Here is a 9375-nt window from a genome sequence, read left to right as displayed (position 1 = left end):
AGAAACGCCATATCTGAATCATATGAAATTCTAGCAATATCATATTCTCAAAACATCTCAAAACGTAACAAAACTTACGTCCTTGTATAGCTCGTGTTGCGAGGAGTTCGATACTGCTTCCGAATTCAAATTCTGATACACGGATTCTTCGTAAATCGGATTCTAAGTTCACGAAATAAAGTTCTCTCCCCAATCTCTTGATTTCCCTCTGCAAAACTGAAGGAAACCGAGCTCTACACGTATATATATCTTGCATGCAAAGCAAAACGTGGTCTACTTCTTGGCGCTGCACGTCATACCGTGGGTGCGGTCAAGCCAACACCGCGGGTGCGCTCAAGCGGTGATCCATATCCAAAATGTTCAAAGCAATGACCGCGGGTGCGGTGTTATCTTTACCGCGGGTGCGGTGTCTGCACCGCGGGTGCGCTCTCGCTAATACCGCGGGTGCGGTGTGGCTACGGGATTTGCACTCAATTTTCTGCACATGCACTGCGGGGGCGGTCAAGCTAGCACCGCGGGTGCGGTTGTGCAACTTCAAAATTCTTGTTTTCTGATCATGCCACACCTGATTCCTCAAGTCTTTCCTTTCCTCATTGCATGACATGCATTCTCATATGTTCCAAATCTCTCGTTAATGAAGATTGATAATCTTGATTTATCCATTCAATAATTCTCGAGCATTACACAAGTAGTAGATTACAACTTTATTGTGCAAAGTTTAGCCCATAAAGTAATCCATAAATAGAATCCCTCCCCTTCTTAGTCCTAGGCAACCCCAAAATAAAGTCCATAGAAATGTCAATCCAAGTTCTTTTAAGAATAGCACGCAAAAGTGTTCCCAAAGTTCTATTTACAACTTCAGTTTGTCCATCCGTTTGAGGATGACAAGTAGTAGATTACAACTTTATTGTGCAAAGTTTAGCCCATAAAGTAATCCATAAATAGAATATCTCCCTTTCTTAGTCCTAGGCAACCCCAAAATAAAGTCCATAGAAATGTCAATCCAAGTTCTTTTAAGAATAGCACGCAAACGTGTTCTCAAAGTTCTATTTACAACTTCGGTTTGTCCATCCGTTTGAGGATGACAAGTAGTAGATTACAACTTTATTGTGCAAAGTTTAGCCCATAAAGTAATCCATAAATAGAATCCCTCCCCTTCTTAGTCCTAGGCAACCCCAAAATAAGTCCATAGAAATGTCAATCCAAGTTCTTTTAAGAATAGCACGCAAACGTGTTCTCAAAGTTCTATTTACAACTTCGGTTTGTACATCCGTTTGAGGATGACAAGTAGTAGATTACAACTTTATTGTGCAAAGTTTAGCCCATAAAGTAATCCATAAATAGAATCCCTCCCCTTCTTAGTCCTAGGCAACCCCAAAATAAGTCCATAGAAATGTCAATCCAAGTTCTTTTAAGAATAGCACTCAAACGTTTTCTCAAAGTTCTATTTACAACTTCAGTTTGTCCATCCGTTTGAGGATGACAAGTAGTAGATTACAACTTTATTGTGAAAAGTTTAGCCCATAAAGTAATCCAAAAATAGAATCCCTCCCCTTCTTAGTCCTAGGCAACCCCAAAATAAAGTCCATAGAAATGTCAATCCAAGTTCTTTTAAGAATAGCACGCAAACGGGTTCTCAAAGTTCTATTTACAACTTCAGTTTTTCCATCCGTTTGAGGATGACAAGTAGTAGATTAAAACTTTATTGTGCAAAGTTTAGCCCATAAAAAAATCCATAAATAGAATCCCTCCCCTTCTTAGTCCTAGGCAACCCCAAAATAAAGTCCATAGAAATGTCAATCCAAGTTCTTTTAAGAATAGCACGCAAAAGTGTTCCCAAAGTTCTATTTACAACTTCAGTTTGTCCATCCGTTTGAGGATGACAAGTAGTAGATTACAACTTTATTGTGCAAAGTTTAGCCCAAAAAGTAATCCATAAATAGAATCCCTCCCCTTCTTACTCCTAGGCAACCCCAAAATAAGTCCATAGAAATGTCAATCCAAGTTCTTTTAAGAATAGCACGCAAACGTGTTCTCAAAGTTCTATTTACAACTTCGGTTTGTCCATCCGTTTGAGGATGACAAGTAGTAGATTACACTTTTATTGTGCAAAGTTTAGCCCATAAAGTAATCCATAAATAGAATCCCTCGTCTTCTTAGTCCTAGGCAACCCCAAAATAAAGTCCATAGAAATGTCAATCCAAGTTCTTTTAAGAATAGCACGCAAAAGTGTTCCCAAAGTTCTATTTACAACTTCTGTTTGTCCATCCGTTTGAGGATGACAAGTAGTAGATTACAACTTTATTGTGCAAAGTTTAGCCCATAAAGTAATCCATAAATAGAATCTCTCCTCTTCTTAGTCCTAGGCAACCCCAAAATAAAGTCCATATAAATGTCAATCCAAGTTCTTTTAAGAATAGCACGCAAACGTGTTCTCAAAATTCTATTTACAACTTCGGTTTGTCCATCCGTTTGAGGATGACAAGTAGTAGATTACAACTTTATTGTGCAAAGTTTAGCCCATAAACTAATCCATAAATAGAATCCCTTCCCTTCTTAGTCCTAGGCAACCCCAAAATAAAGTCCATAGAAATGTCAATCCAAGTTCTTTTAAGAATAGCAAGCTAAAGTGTTCCCAAAGTTCTATTTACAACTTCAGTTTGTCCATCCGTTTGAGGATGACAAGTAGTAGATTACAACTTTATTGTGCAAAGTTTAGCCCATAAAGTAATCCATAAATAGAATCCCTCCCCTTCTTAGTCCTAGGCAACTCCAAAATAAAGTTCATAGAAATGTCAATCCAAGTTCTTTTAAGAATAGCACGCAAAAGTGTTCCCAAAGTTCTATTTACAACTTCAGTTTGTCCATCCGTTTGAGGATGACAAGTAGTAGATTACAACTTTATTGTGCAAAGTTTAGCCCATAAAGTAATCCATAAATAGAATCCCTCCCCTTCTTAGTCCTAGGCAACTTCAAAATAAAGTCCATAGAAATGTCAATCCAAGTTCTTTTAAGAATAGCACGCAAAAGTGTTCCCAAAGTTCTATTTACAACTTCAGTTTGTCCATCCGTTTGAGGATGACAAGTAATAGATTACAACTTTATTGTGCAAAGTTTAGCCCATAAAGTAATCTATAAATAGAATATCTCCCCTTCTTAGTCCTAGGCAACCCCAAAATAATGTCCATAGAAATGTCAATCCAAGTTCTTTTAAGAATAGCACGCGAACGTGTTCTCAAAGTTCTATTTACAACTTCGGTTTGTCCATCCGTTTGAGGATGACAAGTAGTAGATTACAACTTTATTGTGCAAAGTTTAGCCCATAAAGTAATCCATAAATAGAATCCCTCCTCTTCTTAGTCCTAGGCAACCCCAAAATAAAGTCCATAGAAATGTCAATCCAAGTTCTTTTAAGAATAGCACGCAAAAGTGTTCTCAAAGTTCTATTTACAACTTCTGTTTGTCCATCCGTTTGAGGATGACAAGTAGTAGATTACAACTTTATTGTGCAAAGTTTAGCCCATAAAGTAATCCATAAATTGAATCCCTCCTCTTCTTAGTCCTAGGCAACCCCAAAATAAAGTCCATAGAAATGTCAATCCAAGTTCTTTTAAGAATAGCACGCAAACGTGTTCTCAAAGTTCTATTTACAACTTCAGTTTTTCCATCCGTTTGAGGATGACAAGTAGTAGATTACAACTTTATTGTGCAAAGTTTAGCCCATAAAAAAATCCATAAATAGAATCCCTCCCCTTCTTAGTCCTAGGCAACCCCAAAATAAAGTCCATAGAAATGTCAATCCAAGTTCTTTTAAGAATAGCACGCAAAAGTGTTCCCAAAGTTCTATTTACAACTTCAGTTTGTCCATCCGTTTGAGGATGACAAGTAGTAGATTACAACTTTATTGTGCAAAGTTTAGCCCAAAAAGTAATCCATAAATAGAATCCCTCCCCTTCTTACTCCTAGGCAACCCCAAAATAAGTCCATAGAAATGTCAATCCAAGTTCTTTTAAGAATAGCACGCAAACGTGTTCTCAAAGTTCTATTTACAACTTCGGTTTGTCCATCCGTTTGAGGATGACAAGTAGTAGATTACACTTTTATTGTGCAAAGTTTAGCCCATAAAGTAATCCATAAATAGAATCCCTCGTCTTCTTAGTCCTAGGCAACCCCAAAATAAAGTCCATAGAAATGTCAATCCAAGTTCTTTTAAGAATAGCACGCAAAAGTGTTCCCAAAGTTCTATTTACAACTTCTGTTTGTCCATCCGTTTGAGGATGACAAGTAGTAGATTACAACTTTATTGTGCAAAGTTTAGCCCATAAAGTAATCCATAAATAGAATCCCTCCCCTTCTTAGTCCTAGGCAACTTCAAAATAAAGTCCATAGAAATTTCAATCCAACTTCTTTTAAGAATAGCACGCAAAAGTGTTCCCAAAGTTTTATTTACAACTTCAGTTTGTCCATCCGTTTGAGGATGACAAGTAATAGATTACAACTTTATTGTGCAAAGTTTAGCCCATAAAGTAATCCATAAATAGAATATCTCCCCTTCTTAGTCCTAGGCAACCCCAAAATAAAGTCCATAGAAATGTCAATCCAAGTTCTTTTAAGAATAGCACGCGAACGTGTTCTCAAAGTTCTATTTACAACTTCGGTTTGTCCATCCGTTTGAGGATGACAAGTAGTAGATTACAACTTTATTGTGCAAAGTTTAGCCCATAAAGTAATCCATAAATAGAATCCCTCCTCTTCTTAGTCCTAGGCAACCCCAAAATAAAGTCCATAGAAATGTCAATCCAAGTTCTTTTAAGAATAGCACGCAAAAGTGTTCTCAAAGTTCTATTTACAACTTCTGTTTGTCCATCCGTTTGAGGATGACAAGTAGTAGATTACAACTTTATTGTGCAAAGTTTAGCCCATAAAGTAATCCATAAATTGAATCCCTCCTCTTCTTAGTCCTAGGCAACCCCAAAATAAAGTCCATAGAAATGTCAATCCAAGTTCTTTTAAGAATAGCACGCAAACGTGTTCTCAAAGTTCTATTTACAACTTCAGTTTTTCCATCCGTTTGAGGATGACAAGTAGTAGATTACAACTTTATTGTGCAAAGTTTAGCCCATAAAAAAATCCATAAATAGAATCCCTCCCCTTCTTAGTCCTAGGCAACCCCAAAATAAAGTCCATAGAAATGTCAATCCAAGTTCTTTTAAGAATAGCACGCAAAAGTGTTCCCAAAGTTCTATTTACAACTTCAGTTTGTCCATCCGTTTGAGGATGACAAGTAGTAGATTACAACTTTATTGTGCAAAGTTTAGCCCAAAAAGTAATCCATAAATAGAATCCCTCCCCTTCTTACTCCTAGGCAACCCCAAAATAAGTCCATAGAAATGTCAATCCAAGTTCTTTTAAGAATAGCACGCAAACGTGTTCTCAAAGTTCTATTTACAACTTCGGTTTGTCCATCCGTTTGAAGATGACAAGTAGTAGATTACACTTTTATTGTGCAAAGTTTAGCCCATAAAGTAATCCATAAATAGAATCCCTCGTCTTCTTAGTCCTAGGCAACCCCAAAATAAAGTCCATAGAAATGTCAATCCAAGTTCTTTTAAGAATAGCACGCAAAAGTGTTCCCAAAGTTCTATTTACAACTTCTGTTTGTCCATCCGTTTGAGGATGACAAGTAGTAGATTACAACTTTATTGTGCAAAGTTTAGCCCATAAAGTAATCCATAAATAGAATCCCTCCTCTTCTTAGTCCTAGGCAACCCCAAAATAAAGTCCATAGAAATGTCAATCCAAGTTCTTTTAAGAATAGCACGCAAACGTGTTCTCAAAGTTCTATTTACAACTTCGGTTTGTCCATCCGTTTGAGGATGACAAGTAGTAGATTACAACTTTATTGTGCAAAGTTTAGCCCATAAACTAATCCATAAATAGAATCCCTTCCCTTCTTAGTCCTAGGCAACCCCAAAATAAAGTCCATAGAAATGTCAATCCAAGTTCTTTTAAGAATAGCAAGCTAAAGTGTTCCCAAAGTTCTATTTACAACTTCAGTTTGTCCATCCGTTTGAGGATGACAAGTAGTAGATTACAACTTTATTGTGCAAAGTTTAGCCCATAAAGTAATCCATAAATAGAATCCCTCCCCTTCTTAGTCCTAGGCAACTCCAAAATAAAGTTCATAGAAATGTCAATCCAAGTTCTTTTAAGAATAGCACGCAAAAGAGTTCCCAAAGTTCTATTTACAACTTCAGTTTGTCCATCCGTTTGAGGATGACAAGTAGTAGATTACAACTTTATTGTGCAAAGTTTAGCCCATAAAGTAATCCATAAATAGAATCCCTCCCCTTCTTAGTCCTAGGCAACCCCAAAATAAAGTCCATAGAAATGTCAATCCAAGTTCTTTTAAGAATAGCACGCAAAAGTGTTCCCAAAGTTCTATTTACAACTTCAGTTTGTCCATCCGTTTGAGGATGACAAGTAGTAGATTACAACTTTATTGTGCAAAGTTTAGCCCATAAAGTAATCCATAAATAGAATCACTCCCCTTCTTAGTCCTAGGCAACCCCAAAATAAAGTCCATAGAAATGTCAATCCAAGTTCTTTTAAGAATAGCACGCAAACGTGTTCTCAAAGTTCTATTTACAACTTCGGTTTGTCCATCCGTTTGAGGATGACAAGTAGTAGATTACAACTTTATTGTGCAAAGTTTAGCCCATAAATTAATCCATAAATAGAATCCCTCCCCTTCTTAGTCCTAGGCAACCCCAAAATAAGTCCATAGAAATGTCAATCCAAGTTCTTTTAAGAATAGCACGCAAACGTGTTCTCAAAGTTCTATTTACAACTTCGGTTTGTACATCCGTTTGAGGATGACAAGTAGTAGATTACAACTTTATTGTGCAAAGTTTAGCCCATAAAGTAATCCATAAATAGAATCCCTCCCCTTCTTAGTCCTAGGCAACCCCAAAATAAGTCCATAGAAATGTCAATCCAAGTTCTTTTAAGAATAGCACTCAAACGTTTTCTCAAAGTTCTATTTACAACTTCAGTTTGTCCATCCGTTTGAGGATGACAAGTAGTAGATTACAACTTTATTGTGCAAAGTTTAGCCCATAAAGTAATCCAAAAATAGAATCACTCCCCTTCTTAGTCCTAGGCAACCCCAAAATAAAGTCCATAGAAATGTCAATCCAAGTTCTTTTAAGAATAGCACGCAAACGTGTTCTCAAAGTTCTATTTACAACTTCAGTTTTTCCATCCGTTTGAGGATGACAAGTAGTAGATTACAACTTTATTGTGCAAAGTTTAGCCCATAAAAAATCCATAAATAGAATCCCTCCCCTTCTTAGTCCTAGGCAACCCCAAAATAAAGTCCATAGAAATGTCAATTCAAGTTCTTTTAAGAATAGCACGCAAAAGTGTTCCCAAAGTTCTATTTACAACTTCAGTTTGTCCATCCGTTTGAGGATGACAAGTAGTAGATTACAACTTTATTGTGCAAAGTTTAGCCCAAAAAGTAATCCATAAATAGAATCCCTCCCCTTCTTACTCCTAGGCAACCCCAAAATAAGTCCATAGAAATGTCAATCCAAGTTCTTTTAAGAATAGCACGCAAACGTGTTCTCAAAGTTCTATTTACAACTTCGGTTTGTCCATCCGTTTGAGGATGACAAGTAGTAGATTACAACTTTATTGTGCAAAGTTTAGCCCATAAAGTAATCCATAAATAGAATCCCTCCTCTTCTTAGTCCTAGGCAACCCCAAAATAAAGTCCATAGAAATGTCAATCCAAGTTCTTTTAAGAATAGCACGCAAAAGTGTTCTCAAAGTTCTATTTACAACTTCTGTTTGTCCATCCGTTTGAGGATGACAAGTAGTAGATTACAACTTTATTGTGCAAAGTTTAGCCCATAAAGTAATCCATAAATAGAATCACTCCCCTTCTTAGTCCTAGGCAACCCCAAAATAAAGTCCATAGAAATGTCAATCCAAGTTCTTTTTAGAATAGCACGCAAACGTGTTCTCAAAGTTCTATTTACAACTTCGGTTTGTCCATCCGTTTGAGGATGACAAGTAGTAGATTACAACTTTATTGTGCAAAGTTTAGCCCATAAATTAATCCATAAATAGAATCCCTCCCCTTCTTAGTCCTAGGCAACCCCAAAATAAGTCCATAGAAATGTCAATCCAAGTTCTTTTAAGAATAGCACGCAAACGTGTTCTCAAAGTTCTATTTACAACTTCGGTTTGTACATCCGTTTGAGGATGACAAGTAGTAGATTACAACTTTATTGTGCAAAGTTTAGCCCATAAAGTAATCCATAAATAGAATCCCTCCCCTTCTTAGTCCTAGGCAACCCCAAAATAAGTCCATAGAAATGTCAATCCAAGTTCTTTTAAGAATAGCACTCAAACGTTTTCTCAAAGTTCTATTTACAACTTCAGTTTGTCCATCCGTTTGAGGATGACAAGTAGTAGATTACAACTTTATTGTGCAAAGTTTAGCCCATAAAGTAATCCAAAAATAGAATCACTCCCCTTCTTAGTCCTAGGCAACCCCAAAATAAAGTCCATAGAAATGTCAATCCAAGTTCTTTTAAGAATAGCACGCAAACGTGTTCTCAAAGTTCTATTTACAACTTCAGTTTTTCCATCCGTTTGAGGATGACAAGTAGTAGATTACAACTTTATTGTGCAAAGTTTAGCCCATAAAAAGATCCATAAATAGAATCCCTCCCCTTCTTAGTCCTAGGCAACCCCAAAATAAAGTCCATAGAAATGTCAATTCAAGTTCTTTTAAGAATAGCACGCAAAAGTGTTCCCAAAGTTCTATTTACAACTTCAGTTTGTCCATCCGTTTGAGGATGACAAGTAGTAGATTACAACTTTATTGTGCAAAGTTTAGCCCAAAAAGTAATCCATAAATAGAATCCCTCCCCTTCTTACTCCTAGGCAACCCCAAAATAAGTCCATAGAAATGTCAATCCAAGTTCTTTTAAGAATAGCACGCAAACGTGTTCTCAAAGTTCTATTTACAACTTCGGTTTGTCCATCCGTTTGAGGATGACAAGTAGTAGATTACAACTTTATTGTGCAAAGTTTAGCCCATAAAGTAATCCATAAATAGAATCCCTCCTCTTCTTAGTCCTAGGCAACCCCAAAATAAAGTCCATAGAAATGTCAATCCAAGTTCTTTTAAGAATAGCACGCAAAAGTGTTCTCAAAGTTCTATTTATAACTTCTGTTTGTCCATCCGTTTGAGGATGACAAGTAGTAGATTACAACTTTATTGTGCAAAGTTTAGCCCATAAAGTAATCCATAAATAGAATCACTTCCCTTCTTAGTCCTAGGCAACCCCAAAATAAAGT

The sequence above is a fragment of the Primulina eburnea genome, unplaced genomic scaffold (genome assembly GCF_022965805.1).
Source record: "Primulina eburnea isolate SZY01 unplaced genomic scaffold, ASM2296580v1 ctg1285, whole genome shotgun sequence".
Taxonomy (NCBI): Eukaryota; Viridiplantae; Streptophyta; class Magnoliopsida; order Lamiales; family Gesneriaceae; genus Primulina; species Primulina eburnea.
This window is presented reverse-complemented; position numbering follows the sequence as displayed.